The 18976-nt window shown below is 47.3% G+C and overlaps 1 long non-coding RNA gene across 1 annotated transcript; it reads right to left on the bottom strand.

Annotated features, from left to right (window-relative positions):
• Positions 1-1877: 1877 nt before the first annotated feature.
• Positions 1878-14384, bottom strand: LOC144382076 (uncharacterized). The gene is made up of 3 exons (XR_013448473.1): positions 14145-14384; positions 12663-12775; positions 1878-2006 (listed from the first exon to the last, which is right to left on the bottom strand). It is a non-coding gene; the product is annotated as an uncharacterized LOC144382076 (long non-coding RNA).
• Between the last annotated feature and the right edge of the window lie 4592 nt (positions 14385-18976).

Genomic DNA, 18976 nt, shown 5'->3' with positions numbered 1-18976 from the left:
CCATGGCTACAATGGCAGAAGTGAGTAGTTGTGGCAAAGATTGTATGGCCTACAAAGCCTAAAATCCTTACTATCTAGTCCTTTCAAGGAAAGGCTTGTTGACCTCTAGTCTAGTGGGTGCTTTGTAAAGTTTGATCGTTAGGGGGAGTCATTAAGTTGTTCAGCATGTATTAACTGAGCGTCTAGCCTGGGCTTGGCACTGCTCTGTGTACTGGGGATTTAGGGGTGAGAAAGAGCAACCAGGCCTCACCTCTCCTGAAGCATAATGCTGATGGAAGGGAGGGGCAATGAACAAGTAAATGAGATTTCTTGGATAATGGTAAGTGTTATTAAAGTGGAACAGGTGATGTGATAGAGGGTGACTGGTATCAGGGAAGGCCCCACTGAGGAGGTGAGCTTTAAGCCGAGTTCTGAAGAAGAGAAGGAGTCAGGTATGCCACGATCTGCAGGAAGAGTTGCTCAGGTACAGGGGTCCGTAATTGCAAAGGCTCTGAAGAGGAAATGAGCTTCATGAGTTTGAGGAACAGCAAAGAGGCCATGCCCTGGGATAGTTTAATCTTTAGAGGATGGGCAGGAGGAAGGAACTGCCAAAGAAACCAAGAGGAAGTGGCCCCTGAGGGAGGGTAAATCCAGGAGAGGGTAGCGGGCGAGTGGTTGGTGCTCCATCCACTTAGTGATGAATGAATGAATACTCAGTAATATTACTGGTCATGATCAATCCACATGGACTCATATGGAGACCATGTCAGCAACTCATGCTTGTCTTCTCTTCAGGATGAGCCATATGAAACTGCCATTTTTTTAGGTCAAAAATGGTTGAATAGCCAACCCACCATACATGTATACTGAAATTAAATAAATGGCTGGTGGATGGCGGGAGGTAGGTTTCTCACTATTGGAGTAGAAGGTGACAGGCTACAAAGAGAGAGCTAGAATGATCCGTGTGGGAATGGATCAGAGTTGGAGACACAGTATGAACTCACATTTATCTTCATATACACAGATGGTTGCACGTAGAAATGTGCGTACACATAGGTTAGTTCCCTGCTCTTTTAGCTGAGGGGAGGCTAGAAGGAATGACATCCCAGTAGTACCCAACACCTAGTGCCCAGATCTTCATTCTCTAGGAAACACCACTCTCCAATAAAAGGAATGGGGACTCCTTGGGAAATGTCTAATTCTAGGACGGGGGTAGGAAATATATAAGATGAGCCAGGAGCATCTTGCAGGGTTAGAAAGTAGGTGCTTTCCGACTTTTTGCGTTTTCCTTTAGCATAAAAGGAAGTGCTAAACAAAGCAAAACAAAAAGCCACATTTTTTTTTTTTAAGATTTTATTTATTTCTTTGACAGAGAGAGGGAGAGCACAAGCAGGGGGAGCGGCAGGCAGAGGGAGAGGGAGAAGCAGGCTCCCCGCTGAGCAGGGAGCCCGATGCAGGGCTTGATCCCAGGACCCTGGGATCATGACCCGAGCCAAAGGCAGACACTTAACCAACTGAGCCACCCAGGTGCCCCCAAAACGCCACATTGATGGGGGTATGTCCCAGGGATACGAGCCAACTGAACAAGCTCCCAATGGTCAAAGCTGGAACAGTCTGAACACAAGGTAAAGTAGTATTGGATTATAATCCAAAGTATAAAGTAAGTACCTATGATTCCGTATTGATATAAATAAATGATTGAAGAAGTAAATAAATGATACAGAAGAGACAAATCTATCTTGTAATAGAATTCCAAATTTATGTAGCTCCTCCACCCTCCAGGAAATGGAGGATAACCCCCACTCCTCAAGTGTTGACTTCTTGTAATGGCTTCTTCCAAAGGGACCGTGTGAAAAAGGGGGACAAAGAATAACTTTGTAGTGAAGAAAACTGACACAACCTCAGCCAAGTGGTCAAGGTGAAGGTCAACAGCCGTAAGGCATCTTGGGAGTGCACACCCTGGATACGAAGTGATGTCAATGAGACTTCCTCTGGGATCTTTCTCCTCAAAACACACAAGTCTTCATCTAATGAGAAGAATATCAGACAAATCCCAATCGAGGAACATTCTAACAGAACACCTGACCAGTATTCCCCAAAAGTGTCAAGGTCATCAATGTGGTATCCTAGCATAGAAAATAAAAGGACATTAGGTAAAAAATAAGAAAGTCTGAATAAATAGGCACTTTAGTTAATAATAATAATAATGCATCAATATGTGAGGCACACGGGAACTCTGTGCAATCTTCACCATTTTCCTGAAACCATTGTAAAATGAAAAGAGATGGCCTAGCGCCATCTCTTGGAAACCTCCACACCATGAGGGCCAAGTGGAGGAAGAAGCGACTGCACAGGCTGAATTGAAAAAGAAGAGGAGGCAGAGGTTCAAATAAAGCAGTAGCTTGTGCTACAGAAGCAGAAATAAGCAAAGCCAGGGGCAGGGACGCTGGGACAAATTGTTGGACTGCATGCTTACTTTCTAGAACTTGATTCAATGGATCAACAACATCCATCACTATCTGAAGGCAATGACCACCCCCCCTTTTTTTTTTCAAGTAGGCTCCATGCCCAGCGTGGAGCCCAATGTGAGGCTTGATTGACCCTGAGATCAAGACCTGAGCTGAGATCAAGAGTCAGACACTTAAACCAACTGAGCCACCCAGGCTCCCAGCAATGACCACCTTTGAGACACCCACCTTGCTCATGCTAAAACAGTCCCTTTTGGTCCTTTGCCCAGGACCTGTGACTTTTGGGACTAATTCTGTTTTCATTTGTGGCTGAATGTAACACGTATACAATACATCATCTCTTCTGCCGTCTTAGCTGAAGAAAAAAAGGTTGAATACCAGAAGTGTCATATGCTGGACCTAGTACTTATGTTACCTGGTTTAGTTTGTGAGCATGAATTTGTATCATGCCATCTAAGCTCTGTCACCTGACCCTCCCATAGCCAATGGCCCCGAAGTAAGAGACAAAAAACCAAAGTCAGGAAATGGCCCAACATGAAGACTGCGTGCATTGGTGTCCCCGAAAATGCCAAGGAGAAGAGAGGCAGGGGTCAGCAAGCTATAGCCTGAGGGTCAAACCTACTTGGCCACCCATTTTTGTTAAAGTTTTATTGGAACACAGCCGTGCTCATTCACTTCTGTATTGTCTGTGGCTACTTCTGAGTGACAGCTGCAGAACTGAGTCGTTGCAACAGAGATCGGATGGCCCACAAAATATTTACTGTCTAGTCCTGCAGAGGGGACCCAGGTTCTGTCATCATCCCTAAGCAGGAAGGGCGAGGAATCCCCATCTCGGGACAAGTCGGTCTTTTAAAAACAGCGCACAAGCTAGGCAAAGCCCAAGGTTCTTTGGGACTGAAATGGATCATTAATATTGAATGTTTACAACCTACTTGCTCCAGATGATTCAATTTAATTTCTCCTGTCTGTCGTAACAGAGCTCCCACGTGCAGGGGTCGGGGCTGTATATCTTCATTGGCTTTCTGAGGCTTCGGAGCCTATTGATTCTGCAAAATGTACATTTCTCTGAAAAGAACGTCTCTTGACATGACAGGAGATCACACATTGCTTGTTTCCTGTCCCTTTCACTCCCCTCTGAACATAATAAAATCATTATCCCAGCATCTCTGAGGGACCCTCGTGTCCCTTGGAAGCAGGGCTCCTTTTGCTTGCTTTCCTTTTAAATCTCTTTCAAGCCAGTGAGGCAGGGTAGAAATTTTTACTGGCTTTAGAGCCAGCCAGATGCGAGTGCAAGTCCTGTGTCTGTTACTTCCTGGGCTGTTTGATTTTGGCTGAGCTACCCCATGTCCCCGAGTCTTAGGCTGTTCTGTAGTAAAATGGGGATGATGGCTGCAGTGCAGGGTGCTTCTGAGGATTTGGGCAAGTGATGCTTCCAGAACAACCGCTACGGGTTGTTCTGCATACGGGGCTTGCTGCATGGTATCATTCCTTCACAGAGGGATGGCATTCGGCTGGTATCTGCTGGTGTAGCTGTGACCATGTTTTACAGCCAGCCATTGGGGCTGATTGGTCCATGCCCATGCCATGACAGATGTTCAGTATCTGGGAAATCATCCCTGGGGAGAGACAGATTCTCCTCTTCCTTTCAGATCCTCAGACAATTTCATTGGTCTACACGAGTGCAGACCCTAGTTAGAGCCCAGCTCCCCTTTACCTGTCCACCTTTCCCTAGCTGCTGGGAGCGCTGGGTGCTACGAGCTCACAGCTGGGCCCTGTTCCAGAGAATTGTCCTCTTCAGGTGGGAGCCGCCTCACCCCGGAGGGGATGCCATGCTCCAGTGACTAACCGATATAGCAATAGGGGTTGCTGGCCCCTGACTCACGGTGGCGCAGTCTCTGAGAAAGGGCTCCCGGGGGGGATCACACCAAGGCGAGGCCGGTTCTCTCAGTTCCTCCCCCTTCTGCTGCTTGTGGCTTTCACTTCCCTTCTCTTGAGTGCCCTCCCTTAAAAACCCACAAATGCCCAAGTCCATTTGCAGCTCTGCTTCTAGGAAATCTGGCTCAAGACCATCAGTGTCTTGTTGTTACAGACCTAGATCTTTCACAACAGTGGTGGACCTTGGAGTCCGAGTGAGGAAGGGTCTGAGGGGTCATCTGCATGGAACTGGTTTTGTGGGGTTTGCAGGCAGGCAGGGACCCTGTGGCGGGTGTGACTCAAGGGTTTGGTCAAATACCTTTGTCCTTGGAAACATGCAAAAAAAAAAAAAAAAAAAATGGGATCAGACTCCAGGATTTCCTCCACACCATACCATGGCCCTGTTGTCTGTTGTGCTATTGGAAGGCACTGAGTTTAGAAGGAGTGTATCTGTATGTGTGATATGTGAATGCAACTATTTGTGTGTACATGCATTTACGTGTGCAGCTCTGTGTGTGTGCATGTGTGTGTGTGAGCCCCGCTCTGGCCCAGGGCATCTGCCTGGGCTGGTCCAGCCTGTCTCTACTCCGGGACTCTCAGGTGGTGGACAGTTGGCAAACGAGGAGGGCACTGGGATGCCTTGTTCATCGGGACTCTTGACCATCCCCACCATATTGGGCCTCTTGGCCTCTTGGGCACCACTTGGCCTCTGCTGGCTTTGAGGGCCTGCCAGAGATGCCATCTGGTCTGGGAAATGTTCTCAGCCTGGGCACAACCCACTGACCACTGCCCGCTGGTGACTTCTCCATCCAGGAAAACAGCACAGCCTGACCTGAGTGAGCACTAGGAGGGGGCCGTGTCTTGGGACAGGCTGCTTTGGGGTCAACCTGGTTTCTGGACCTGGTGCTGCCACTAAGGTGTAAAGGAGATTGGGTCAGTTCCTGGCCACTGGCTCCATCCTAAGCCTGACTAGGGGAGAGCTAGCCTCTCTCTGGGTTTGCCCGGTCTGGACCACCTCCGCCCAGGGGTTGGGTTGGGGGAAGACATGAATGTCTGGAGCAGTGTGGTATTAGTCAGCCCTCATGTTTGCAAGGGTTAGAGACCTAGCTCGACCTAGCTTAGGCAAATGTCTCCAAAATCCAAGGAAGGGCAGGATGTAGCTGTGCTTCCGGATGGAACCCTTGGAACCAAGGACTGAGCTCCTTCTTTACTTAGGCACAGAACTAAGGAGTTTGTTGTCTTTTTCTCTTTTGATTCTCACACTGATGAGGGAACTGAGTTTCAGAGCAGTTAGGTGACCTCCCAAGATCACACAAATCATCCTAAGTGGTGTCCCTGACCCCAAAGCCTGAGTTATTAGCCACCAAGCATTGTATCAAGGTATTAGTTAGGGTTGGCTAAACTGCTGTAACAAGTAGACCCAACACCGAATGGCGCACACACGACAGAAGTTTCTTTCTGATGCGTGTTACGGTTCAGGATGGTCGCAGGTGAACAGGGAGGGCTTGGTCTGTGTTACACACAGTTGTGTGGGGCACAAGCTCACAGTGTCTGTGCCATCTCCAACATGTGGCTTCTTCTTTTTTTTTTTTTTTTTTAAAGATTCTATTTATTTGACAGAGACACAGCGAGAGAGGGGACACAAGCAAGGGGAGTGGGAGAGGGAGGAGCAGGCCTCTCCCAGAGCAGGGAGCCCGACATGGGGCTTGATCCCAAGACCCTGGGATCATGACCTGAGCTGAAGGCAGACGCCTAATGACTGAGCCACTCAGGCGCCCCAACATGTGGCTTCTAAGGTGACCTTGGAGACACAGCATGGTGGAGCACACGTGGTAGAATTTTACGGACCAGAACAGGAAGTGGCACATCGGTTCCATTCGCCTTCCATTGACTCGAGCTTGCTGTGTGGCTCCCCCTTGGTGCAAGGGCTGCTGGGAAATCTGATTAGCTGCATGCCTGAGAGAAAGGGAAGGACCAAAGCTGATGGGCAGCTCATGATAAGTATTGCCATCCTTTCTTGTTCTCTTCTTGTCCTTGTTCATAAGTAGTTTTCATATTCAGAGCCATAACATATATTCTAGTTTTATTTCTTTCATTTATCATAATCCTTTTTCTGTATGGCTCCACTGAGTTTCCTAATGATCATGGTTATGGGCTGTGTACACCAATTGTTGGACAGTTAACTTGTTCCAGGTTTTTTTAGATAATAAAACAGTAAACACCTTTATGCAAAAAAACCTTTGGTACTGTTGAATTATTTCTATAAATTCTCAGAAGTGGGGATACCAAGTTGAATGAGTGAGCTTTTTTATGGCTTTTAATATGATTACCTTATTGCTTTCCAAAGGACTCATGGCCTTCTACAAAGATACTCGTAGTGTTGTCAGCCTTGGGTGCAGAAGTTTTTTTTCTCATTCAGTTGTTGTGAAATGGTTCTTTAGTTTATTATGATAGCCTTTTCCAGGTCTGAACCATTGGGTAGGAATTATTGTGTGTGTGTATTTGGCCTAAGTCATACCTTCTGTAAGTTTAGCCCTTTCTTTTGTCTTTGGGAGTGACAAGACCATTTACTCGATGAACAAAAACTTAGGGAGCACCTGTTATGTGCTGGGCAGTTGTCTAGGCCACGGGCATATGGCGAATCAAAAAAAGACAAAGACCTCACCCTTGTGGAACTTTATATTCTAGTAGGAAGACCGACATTGGTCAAGTAACACACAGATAAATGAAACCATTTTAGTTAGTGAGACGTGCCCAGAGGAAAACAGGACTGGGTGATGGGATGCTGACTGGGGCTATTCTAGATTGGGGCCAGTATTCAGAGAAGGCCTTTCTGAGAAGGTGGCATTCAAACCTGAGCCCTATGTGATGAGAAGGAGCCAGCCATCTAAAGAGTGGAGGGAAGAACATTCCAGACTGAGGGGACAGCACATGCAGAGGCCCCAGGGTAGGAATAAGAAGGGGGAGGTGGTCAAGAAATAGCAGTTGGGACAGTCTGGTGGGCACGAGTGAGGAAAGACAAGACCTGTGACATCAATAGGGATGAGGTCACCTATGACTTTGCAGATGGGATAGAGAACCGAGATTTTTCTAATGTCCCCTGGAAACCACTGGAGGACTATAAGCACAGGAGGAAAATGATCTGATTGCCATTTCAGAAAGATGACTGTGGGAGAAAGGACTGCAGGGTAGACATTGGAAAAGTTTTCCCGCCAAAGGCTAGCACACACATACTTTAGGCCTCATGCCCCACATCTGGTCTCTATGGCAACTGCTCAGCTTTGCCATTGTGGTGGGAAAACAGCCCTAGATGGTACATACATGAATGGATGTGGTTTTGTTCCAAAATAAAAAAATGTATTTACAAACACAGGTGGCTGGCCAGATTTGACCCAAGGGCCATGGTTGGCTGATCTCTGCTGCAGAGGATTAAGAGCCCAGGCAGGGGGACCAGCCAGGAGGTCACTGGATTAAACCAGAGGAGACATGATGGCAGCTTGGACCAGAGTGGTGGAAATAGAAATGCAGAGAAACAGATGGATATGGGATGTGCTGTGGAAGTTGAATTGACATGAACTGCTCTGCCCATGGGACCCTTCTGTTCTTCACAGATGACTCTGGAGAAAAGTCAGGAAAGTACAGAAAGTTTTAACATTACAGTCTTTGGAGGGGGCTAATTGGGTGCTTGAAATGTGGTTACTCCACCCCTGAAGACCCAGTAATTTGTCTGAGTCAAGCTAAGGGGTGACAAGGCTAGGAATTTGACTTCAGTCACAAGCTATGATGCTCTACCCCACCTCCCAGCTCTGGGGAGGACTCTGACCCTGTCTGACCTACAGCTGATGCTTGAGGTTCTCTCCAGGCTGTCTGCCAGCAGGGGTGCAGCCTCTGCATGATTTGGGGGCCACACAGCCCTAAACCCTACTACTTCCTGGTAATGTAATCTTGGGCAGGTCACCCTTAGCTCTGGGCCTCAATTTTCTTAACTGTAAACCAGGGTCAGCCAAGAGTCCCACCTCTGGTGTTGTCGGGAGGACTGGGTAAGCATCCAGCCCTAGGACTCACTCACAAGATGGCAGGTGGCACTTGATACTAAAAAGTCTTCTGTTGATGTTCCCTTCAAAGATGTCACTCCTTCTGAGCCTGCAGCACCATCTTGCTATCTTATACTTTTAAAGGGCCTTTCTGTGACTTTTGAACATCTCTGTTTTGTCTGATCCATTGGCTGTCCTTTCTTACTGTTAACTAGTTCAGCCTTATTTCCAAGTCTTGGTTGGGGGTGGAGGAGTCTTCCTCCTTCCCAAGGGTTTGAGCGGTCCCAGAGCAGAGCCTGGTCTTTTGTTCAACACGGCATGCCCGGCCCTTAGCACACTGCCAGGCCACACAGGGGCTGAATGTAAGATCCTCCATTCGCTGTGAACTCCCCAAGGGAAGCCCTCACGAGCTCAGTGACCATTGTATTTTCCCCCTTCCCAGCGCCTAGTCCAGTGCCTGGCGCACAGTAGGGGCTCCGTAAATGTCAGCGGAAGTGTTTGAACCACATTCACATTAACACTTAGGAGAAGCTTGTTTGCTTGAAGCTTGGGATCTTTGCTTTTTCTTTTCCGTACCCCACGGCATTCGGGCATGGTGTGGGCTCGGGCTCCAGGGCTCCCTGGGGTGGCAGGCCAGCGACGGCTCCTGGCCCCTGCTCTAGCCAGTGCTGTCAAGGTGCAGGGGGATGCTGCACCAGCACCACCTGGGAGCCTGAGACAAATGCAGACTCTCGGGCCCTGCCCCAGACCTCCTGAGCCGGAATCTCCGGGGGTGGGGCCCAGGAAGCTTCCTGGTGATTCTCATGTATAGGCAAGTTGGAGCATTGCCTTCATTTCTCAGCCTGGGGGAAGTCACGGAGCCCTGTCAGAGAGAGAACCCTGCGTGTGATGCTTCATTGGTCTGGCCCAGGCCAGCATTTATCATGTAATAGTCTCCCTTTTGGTGAGTGGCTTTGACAAAAGGAGCCATTGCTTAAGTTGGTCGGGGACCAGGCACTTCATCTGCTGTATGTGTCTGATCCAGGAGCTTGCTCATTCTTCAAGTGCCTTCCTCCAGCACCAAGTCCATCCATTGCCTTGGACACAGTGAAATAACTTCTCCTTAACAGGCTGCTTGAATTCCATCTGGGGCTGGTGACGTGGGACTCTTCAAAGGCTGGTCTTCTGCTGGAGGAGTGGTGAGCTCCCCGTTGTTAGAGTTGTGCAAGTAGAGGCTGGATGATCACTGAGCAGGGATGCTATCAGGAAGAGCCCAGCATTCAATGTGGGGTCAGACTGGATGATTCAGAAATTCCCTCTCTGTATTAATATATAGCTCTGGCCCTCTCTTTTTAGCACAAGCTACTCCTTTATCTTCCCCAATGCTTGTTCATCACCACCATCTATGCCCAGCCTCAGGCTGAAAAGGAATAAGGATGAACAATACCCGCCATGGTAGAATGTAAAGACCATGGATTTGGGGTCATACCCTACTGTGTTGAAGTATCCCAGGTGTCCTCTCAATAGCTGTGTGACTCTACGCACATCCCTCTGGCTTCTCTGTGCTCTGGAGCAGGCGAGTACTGGCTCCCAAGAGTCAACTGGTAAGTTTTCAGGAATTTTGTAAACATTTTCAGGAATGTTGCAGGCCAATGGACATCATGTTGGTAGCTTGAAATTGGCCATCCTGGGAGTATTTATACCGTAGGAATCAGCAAACATTACAAATCAGGACTCTTCCTCCTCCCCAATCTGGAGAATCAGTTTTTTTTTGTTTTTTTTTTTAAAGATTTTACTCATTTATTTCAAACAGAGAGTGAGAGAGAGAGCATGAGTGTTTGGTGGGGACGGGCAGAGGTAGAAGCAGACTCTCTGCTGAGCAGGGAGCCTGATGCGGGGCTCGATCCCAGGACCCCGGGATCATGACCTGAGCCGAAGGCAGATGCCCAACTGACTGAGCCACCCAGGCGCCCCTGGGGAACCCGTTGTTAAACATTGACCACCACGCTCCTGCTCGAGCCTTGCTACATCACTAAGGGTTGGTCAACTTCCAGGGGCTGGTAGATCTGCTTCTCCTCGTCTGAGGGCTTTCTGCCAATCTCCGGAATGCAACTCTGTCCTTGCAGAAGGCGGGCTGGCAGGATCTGGGAATTACTGTTCCTGAGAGCATCCCCCAGCCCATGACTGACAGGTGGGTAAATACCTGGCTCCCTTGCCTCATGGCTGGAAGGACTCTGAGACATGTGTTTCTTGCTGACATACCGTGTTTCCCAACACCGTGAAGCGGCAGGGCCCACAACCGGAGGTGTCTCGAGAATAGGCTTTAGTTGGCTGCCTCTCTTCCCTAGGTCTCGTCTCTACTTCTCTACAAGTATCTTCTGCACCTCCCTAATCAACTACTTGTACTTGAATCCTTGCTTCATGTCTGCTTCTGGGGGAGACCCAACTAAGGCTGCATATGACTTAACCTCTCTGAGCTTCCGTTTCCTAATTTAGACACGGGGCGTTAATAGTTGACTCACAGGCAGGGGTGAAGGTTAACTCAGCGCAGGGGAAGTGTGAAGCTGACCCTAAAAATTGGCCTACTTTGAAGTGCCTAGAACAGTGCCTGGAGTGTGCGCAGGAAACACGACTGACAGTGCCTGGGACATAGTGAGCATTCAGCAAGGCTTCCATTAGCGTCCCCTATGGCTCATCCGACTGGTTGCATCTCCTTCGGTTACAGGTGACCAAACCTACCCAAAGCATCCCGAAACAAAGCTAGATCGAAGTGGTTTATGGAATTGAAGGAGTTGCTGCATGCACCAGAGACCAGGGACTCAGTGCCACCACGATGCTTTGTATATCTGTCCATCTGCCCTCTGTTGGTGTTAACATTTCTTGGTAACTTGGGTTTATTCTTTACTACCACAGAAGGGCTCCTCTCTTGGATGAGAATGAGTGAGAAAAAACCTTTGTGGCACCAAGCTGCTGATATTTGGGGATTTATCCGACACTGCAACATAGTCATTCTCTCCCGACTACTCTAGAACTTCCTGTACATTATCTATAATTCTTTTAACTGCCTTTCAAGGCAGACATCCCTAGCTCCACTTACCAGGTGGGAAAACTGAGGTCCAGAGAGGTTGGAGAGCTCGCCCAAGATCACCCAAGCTGGTAAGTGGCAACGCCATGATCCAAACCCACTTCTGACCAATTGTAGAGTCTGCTTTCTTGCTCCACAAGCCCTGGGGGTCTTAAGATGTAAATCAGGATTAAGGGGGTGGGGTTGGAAGAAGGCAGCAGAACTGACAAACAGGATGATGTGGAAGACAGTGTCAATTAGCCCACCTCCTGCTAAAACTGCAGCTGTGGAACGTAACAGATCACACGAGGAGTCCTGTGTTCATTCGGGGTGTTTTCAGATGAGCAGTTCTGGAGCATTTGCTAAACCCTCTGGATGTGTCTTCAGAGACCCCCTTCATATTTCATGCAGGCAGGCAGAGCAGGATGATAATGCATGCTAATGCCCCTTCCTGGGAGTCTGGGAGGACTGTTCTCTTTAGTTCCTCATTAAAGCTGCATGTGCACTTCTGAAGGAATAATGGCCAGCATCTGGACCAGATGTCAGAAGGGCCACAGCTGGGCGGGCCTCAATTCTTGGCTAACTGGCTTTTTCCCAGTGAGGCTTCCTTGCAAGTTTCCCTTGCTCTCAGGATGAAATAAATGCTAGTGTCTCCAGCATATCTCCCTTCTCATGAGAATGGCTTTTACCCCCTTTCTCATCCCTGCCATTTTGACCCCCTCGTGGGTTCCTGCTCCCATCTGCTGTTGACTGATCTGACACCAAAGCCCTGAGATTATAGTACTCTGGCCCCCTGGTCACAGATGACTGGCCCAGAGGTTGGTGCATGACCCAACCTGGGTCAGTCAGAGCCCTTCTTGGGATTTCGAACTTGGACATGGAGAGTCAGTCAGTCCTTCTCTGTGGTGGAGGCTGTGAGTCATGAGGCTGGGAGTTGTAGGGAGCCTCAATGCCTGCCAACAGGACAAAAGCTCATCCTCTGTGAGAAGTGAAAAATTGACAGAAGCAGAGCTGAAGAGTACATACTGTCGAAATTCAAGTGCTCGGTTTCAGTTACATTTCGACACTTCTGCTCTTCCAGTTACTTTCCTTTTCATTATAGTCTAATGGTGATGGGTGCAGCCTCTGGAGCCAGACCATCCAGGTTCAAATCCTGGCTCACAGACTAGGTGTGTGACAGTGCTTTTTGTTGTCCGTAAAATGGGAATCAATGAGAATACCTACCTTGTAGGGTGGTTGTGAGGAAGAAAAGAGATTCAAGCAAAGTGCTTGGAAGAGCCCCTGGGAGGTATTAAATGCTTCATAAATGTCTCTTTTCCTTCTTTCTCCTCTTCCTCCTAATAATAATAGTGATAACAATAATAACAATAGTGTTATTATATCTACTACTACTAATTCTATATAATGTTATTTTCCCCAGCTTTATCAAGATATAGTTGACCTATAACATTATATGTTTAGGGTATACAATGTGTTGACGTGATAGGCTTATATATCGCACAAAATCATTAGCACCATATCATTAGCTAACACCTCCATCATATTCCATAATTACCAATTCTTTTTTATGGTGAGAACATCTAAGATCTACTCTCTTAGCAACTTTCAAGCATAGAATACAATATATATATATATTTTTAAAGATATTTATTTTAGAGAAGGGGGTGAGGGGCAGAGCAAGAGGGAGAGAGAGAATCCTTAAACAGACTTCCCACCCAACATGGAGCCCAACCCGGGGCTCGATCCCCAAACCCCGAGATCATGACCTGAGCTGAAATCAAGATGGATGCTAACTGAATGAACCACCCAGGCACCCCTATGGTATTATTAACTATAATCACCATGCTGTATATTAGATTCCCAGAACATACTGTCTTATAACTGGATGCTTGTACCCTTTGCCCAGCACCTCTCCATTTCCTCCAACCCCACAGCACCTGGTAACCACGATAATATTATTATATGTAATAGTATGTTATTACATTTAATAATAATTATAATCTACTAATAAATGCTATTATTATATCTAATAAATAACTGTTCTATCTACTGGTAATAGTAATAATTAAAGATTTTTGGGGTGCCTGGGTGGCTCAGTTGGTTAAGCGCTTGACTCTTTTTTTTACGATTTTATTTATTTATTTGACAGAGAGAGACCCAGCGAGAGAGGGGACACAAGCAGGGGGAGTGGGAGAGGGAGAAGCAGGCTTCCCGCTGAGCAGGGAGCCCGATGCCGGGCTCGATCTCAGGACCCTGAGATTATGACTTGAGCCGAAGGCAGACCCCTAACGACTGAGCCACCCAGGCGCCCCAAGCGCTTGACTCTTGATCTCAGCTCAGATCTGGATATCAGGGTTGTGAGTTCAAGTCCCATGCTGGACTCCACAGTGGGTGTGCAGCCTACTTAAAAAAAAAAAAATTCTTCAGAATCCTATGGGTAAATTGGACTTCTATCACTTGCAACAAAAAGCATTGAGAGACTCTTCAAAGATGAAAGAGTCCTTCAAAAGAAGTTGGTGGGGCTGATACTGGAACCACTATAATATTATTATTATGTCTAATAATAGAAATAACATCTACTAATAATCTAATAATACACTACTATTAATACTTTTATTATGTCAAATAATAACAAAGTTTTATCTAATAATAACAGTAACCATTAAAGTAGTAAAAGTAATAATTACAGATTCTTCAGTATCCTACCGATGAGTCGGCCTTCTACCACTTGCAACAAAAAAAACATCGAGAGACTCTTGAGAGATGAAAGAGTCCTTGAGGAGAAGTCGGCGGGGCTGAGAGTGGAGCCAACTTGATCATTCATTGGCTGCAGGGCCTGACAGTCAAATACGCTCCACCAATGGCACGAGGGCTGACAGCTTCCTTCGGACCGGAAATGAGCTCCGGGCAGTAGGGCCTTGGAAACAGGAAGAGGCGGGGCTTCTGCTGGAGCTGTGGGCGGGAGATGAGGTGGTTACCTGGGGGCCTGAGAAGGTGGAGCTGGGGCTCAGGATTAAGCTCTGTGGGCTCAAAAACCTGGCAGTTCCCGCAGTGATATTCGAAAGTGGCCCCTGAAGGCAAGGAAAGGCCGAAGGAAGAGGCAGGTAGGTGGCGGTTTTAAAAGGCGAGGGAACTTACTGAGGAGGCTTGGCCTGGGCGGCTCCAAGACAGCCAGCACCTGCAGAGCTTCTCTAGAGGCCTCGGTGGGGTTCAGTGACGTCTGCGCTCCACGTGGTATCAACACCATGATACCCTTTCAAGGCTGCATCTTCAAAAAGATCAGGACGGGAGGGGTGAGCAGCCTGCCATTGCCCGGCAGGCCCTCTCGCCTTCTCAGTGACGTCGAGTAACAAGCCGGAATGAGAGGATAAGAAGCAAGCCCCCCGTCAGGGCTGAGCTGGTCAAATGAAGAGAAGAGGGTGGCGGGCGCTGAAGATTGCACTCCTGGAGTCTTTGCTCCATATCTCTCTACTCCCGTTTGCTTTTTTTTTTTTTTTTTCCCTCCGTGGCTAGAGGCATCTACTCCGGGGTTAATACCTGGGGTCACCAGGAGCCACCACGTGGCACCACCGGGGAGGAGAGCGGAGTAAAAAGATGAGAAGCCAATTGCGCAGTGTTGTTCAGGATCTTGAATCCTGCTGTACCTGAATCTAGCTCTACCCCTGGATTCTTGAAGATACATGAAACAATGAAATTCACCATTCGCTTAACTGGTTCCAGTTGCGTTTCTGTTACTTTGCGATGGAAAGAGACCTGGCCTCTACCACATCCAAAATGAGCAGGCAAGATTTAAGCCAGCTCTATTTAAGCTTTTGAGCTAATCAATTCGAAGCTTAAAAGGAACAGAAAATCCCAGGGCTGCAGATTCTGAGCACACCTCCTGGACAATCACTCTGAACCAAGGAAGAGTGTGGACTGCCAAGCTGCCATCAGCAACCTGAATCCAGAGGCAGGACTGGGCCAGGTGGGGAAGGAGGGACATGTACCGAAGGCTGACAGGAATGGCAGCGGCATAAATCAAGGCTCGAGGACTGGTACCTGTGTTTCCTTGGGGGAGGAAGCACAGCGCCTGATGGATGAGAAGGGCTCAGCTCAGCTTGAGTCTGAGGGACCCTGATTGTTCAGCAGTGCTTCGTTTTATGTGGTGAGGTTCATGTTGAAAAGGTGGTGGAAAAGAGAAGTTAAAAAAACTAGGTTTTATTTTCCGGTTGGTGTCTGTACATGCAACAGTTTCATTTGTTGAGCCCCTACAATGTGCTAGACACTCTGTTTTGCTTGTTTCATATGGGGTATTTACTCCTTCCAACCAGGGCTGCCCTATACAGCTGTCCATGTTGAGTACTGCACAACTCCAGGGGGAACCATTTGTAGCATAGTCTCTGACTGGCACCCCTTGGAATTGCGCAGCGTACAACCTTTGCTGCAATATGGGCTAGTCCTGTTTCCAACAAACTGTTAAGTTAGGCGATGTTATATCCCTTACTTTTTTTTAATAGATGAGGGAATAGACACAGGGAGGGTAGGCGATTTGTTCAAGATAACATAGCTAGTGGGTGGGAGAATTCTAACTCAAAGCCCAGTCAAGTTAACTCACTTTCCATTTTATCCTTTAGCTGTTTGTCAGTTAAAATACTGTCTAGGATAAGTTCAGTTGCATCTATATCTCAGACTTGGAATGTGGACAGATGATCTCATATTATTCTTCTTCACTCCCCCAACTCTTAGCACAGTACCCATATCCAGTGGGCATTTGGTAGGTTCTTGTTGAATAGAATTGGCAGTGGACAGAGTGACAGCGGTCCATGAAGAAAACTTTATCCAGGAGGCTGGACAGGGGGAAAAGGATTTGGAGAGAAATGGGTGTTTTCTGGCTCCTGGTAGAAATAAATCCGGCAATATGCTTTGAACTTGTTGATGAAAAGGCTGATTTCTGCAGACATCACCAAACCTTGAGAATTTCTTGGGAGCCAACCAGCATCTTGGTGGAGCACACAGCCAGGACTGTCTGGCTACTTGGTGGAGACTTGTTTATCACCCTGGTGTATCCTTCACTGTCCCTAAAACATAGTAGGAACCCAACAGTGTGTGTGGAATGGGATTCAAAAAGAATTGTGTATTTGTGGGGAAATGTTTCTTGGAGATGCTTAGCTGGGGGAAGATAGGTCTGAGGACTGCAATTTAACCTGAAGGTAGAAAAACCCGTTTGTAAGACACTAGAGAGATTTACTGTTTCTTTCTGGAGTTGGCCTTCCTATGTTTGACCTGTACACTGTTTTAAGTAAATTTGAATTAAAAACAAACATTTACATGTCAGAAGAGTTTACATTAAAAATCCGGATTTTGAATTCCTCTTACAAATTAGACTGGAAAAAAAAAAAATCAGACTGTGGGCCTGCATTCCTGTAGGGCAATAATCAGCTGGAGGTGAGAGGCGGCTGCCCCCTTTAGACAGAGCATGGGCTCTTCAGTTCACTACTCCTTATTATGTTATGCCCAGACGGCTTCCCTCATTTCTGCTAGTGCCTAGTCCTTACGGACTTTTGAGTTTGGGAATCTTATTTCAGAGCCTAGACTGGAAGATCAGCCATTCTTGGTTTTTACTATAGCTTGGTTTTTTATTACCTAAAGAGGGAGTCACAGAGATTGAATAATTTCTCATTCCTTTTTGGAGAGGAGGAAACTGAGTCCAAGTAGAGGTTAAATCACTTATATGAGGTCAAATGGCAGGACAATGCTGGTCCTAGAGAGTCAAGTGTCTTTTTCCTTGTAGACCATGAGAACAGCTTCTACTGCTTTTTTTGACTTGGCCTCCAGGGAACTCAGATCTGCATTTTTAGATCTAGTAACTGACCTTCTGACCTATAAATCTTTTTTCTACCTTCCATCCTGTTCTTTTCCTGCCTTTACCTCTTATTCTAAATTATTTTTCTTCAAGTCCTGATTTAAAATTTATATTTAATAATTTTGTCATACATATTCCTGGAGTCTACTGTGAGTTCTATGTGGGTAGTGAATGAATAAATAAAATGTAATGAATTTTAAAATTCCAAGAAGAGCCTGAGTCACACCAAACTTCATGCTGGATGATAGTCATAGACTCAGGCTGGGGCTCTCTCCTAACCAATTGCCAGTTTTTTCTTTCTTTCTTTTTTTTTCTCTAGCATTTTGCCAACAATCCATTTTGCCTTCCTGGCATCAACATGGCCAGGCTGATAGCTTCAGCCTTGAATGGCTCTGAGGGGTTGGTCTGGTGTCAGGAGGGGGTTGGCAGACTCCATCCCCAGGCTGTGGGGGTGGAGGTAGAATGGGGGCAGCTTTACTACCTGCCTGGCATCTGGGTCTTGGTTGGAGAAGGAATTCTAAGCCCTACCGACTTCAGTTCTTTCTCCTGCAGTTGCACTGATGTGGCCATTCCTGCAGAGATCTAGAGAGAAAATTTACAGCCAGGAGTTTCTGGCTTGTTTGATTTTGAGCTTGTTCCCTCATATCCCCTTCTCCATCTCATTCGCAACCCCCCCCCCCCGCCCCAGTCTATGGACACTTTTTAAAGAAACAGTGGCAAGGCAAAATCAAATCCAAAAATCCACAGCAGAGGGGCCATTTTAATTCATTTTGGCCGTTTGAAGGGAGGGAAGCGAGCTCACCGTTTTTGAGCTCTTCCTCTGTACCAGCCACCGTGCTATGGGCTTAGCTTGAGTGCCTGCTGGTCTTTCATTTCAGAGTAAGTTAGAGATGGCTTAGCCGACGCTGCATGCCATGGTCCTGGCTGACTTCCATATCTGCATCTCCCTTGCTGCTTCCAGCTGGAGTGGCCTCATCTCACCCGTCCGCACACGCCCAGTCCTCCCCAGCCTGTCACCGTTCGCCTGTGCTGGGGCTCTCTGTACTGGGAGGGCTTATCCCTTCTGGTCTTTGCTTGGCTGCCTCCTTCACACCCCGGATCTCGGCTGAAATAGCCTCCGGCGCCTTCTCTGATGCTCAAGTAGATGTTATCTCACCGAAGCCTCCTTCTTCCTTCACAGCACTCGTCAACCCTTTAAAACTCTTTATACGTGATTTATTTTTTACAAATATGTTCCTTTTTTTTTTTTTTATTATGCCGTAAGGCTGTTTCTCCCATTGTATTAGCAGTTTTGTGTAGGTGGAATCGTGTGTGTCTCGTGGCCTGCTGTATGCCTGAGTGCCTGCTGTATGCCCAAGTGCCTGGCACATAGTAGGTGCTCATTAAAAATTTGCCGAGTGAGGGGACATTTGGTCCCATGAATTGAGTGTTATCATTGTTGTAATTATCATTAACAGGTGCTGCTTATCAGGCACTGACTATGTGCCAGGCACCGTGCTGATGTTTTATGTTTAGCATCTCATTCAGTTTCCACAGTGATCCTGGGAGGGGGTGGATCGCGTTATCCCCATTCCTCAGAAGAGGAAACTGAGGTTCAGGTCTTTTTCTCAAAGCCACCCAACTAGTTAGTGTAGAGCTGGGATTTGAACTCAGGTTTTCCAGTGCCAAAGCTGTGATCCCTTCACTCTGCCGCCGA

Source organism: Halichoerus grypus, chromosome 6, assembly GCF_964656455.1.
Source record: "Halichoerus grypus chromosome 6, mHalGry1.hap1.1, whole genome shotgun sequence".
Lineage (NCBI taxonomy): Eukaryota > Metazoa > Chordata > Mammalia > Carnivora > Phocidae > Halichoerus > Halichoerus grypus.
The sequence above is the reverse complement of the archived record's forward strand: the minus strand, read 5'-3'. Positions and strand labels throughout refer to the sequence as shown.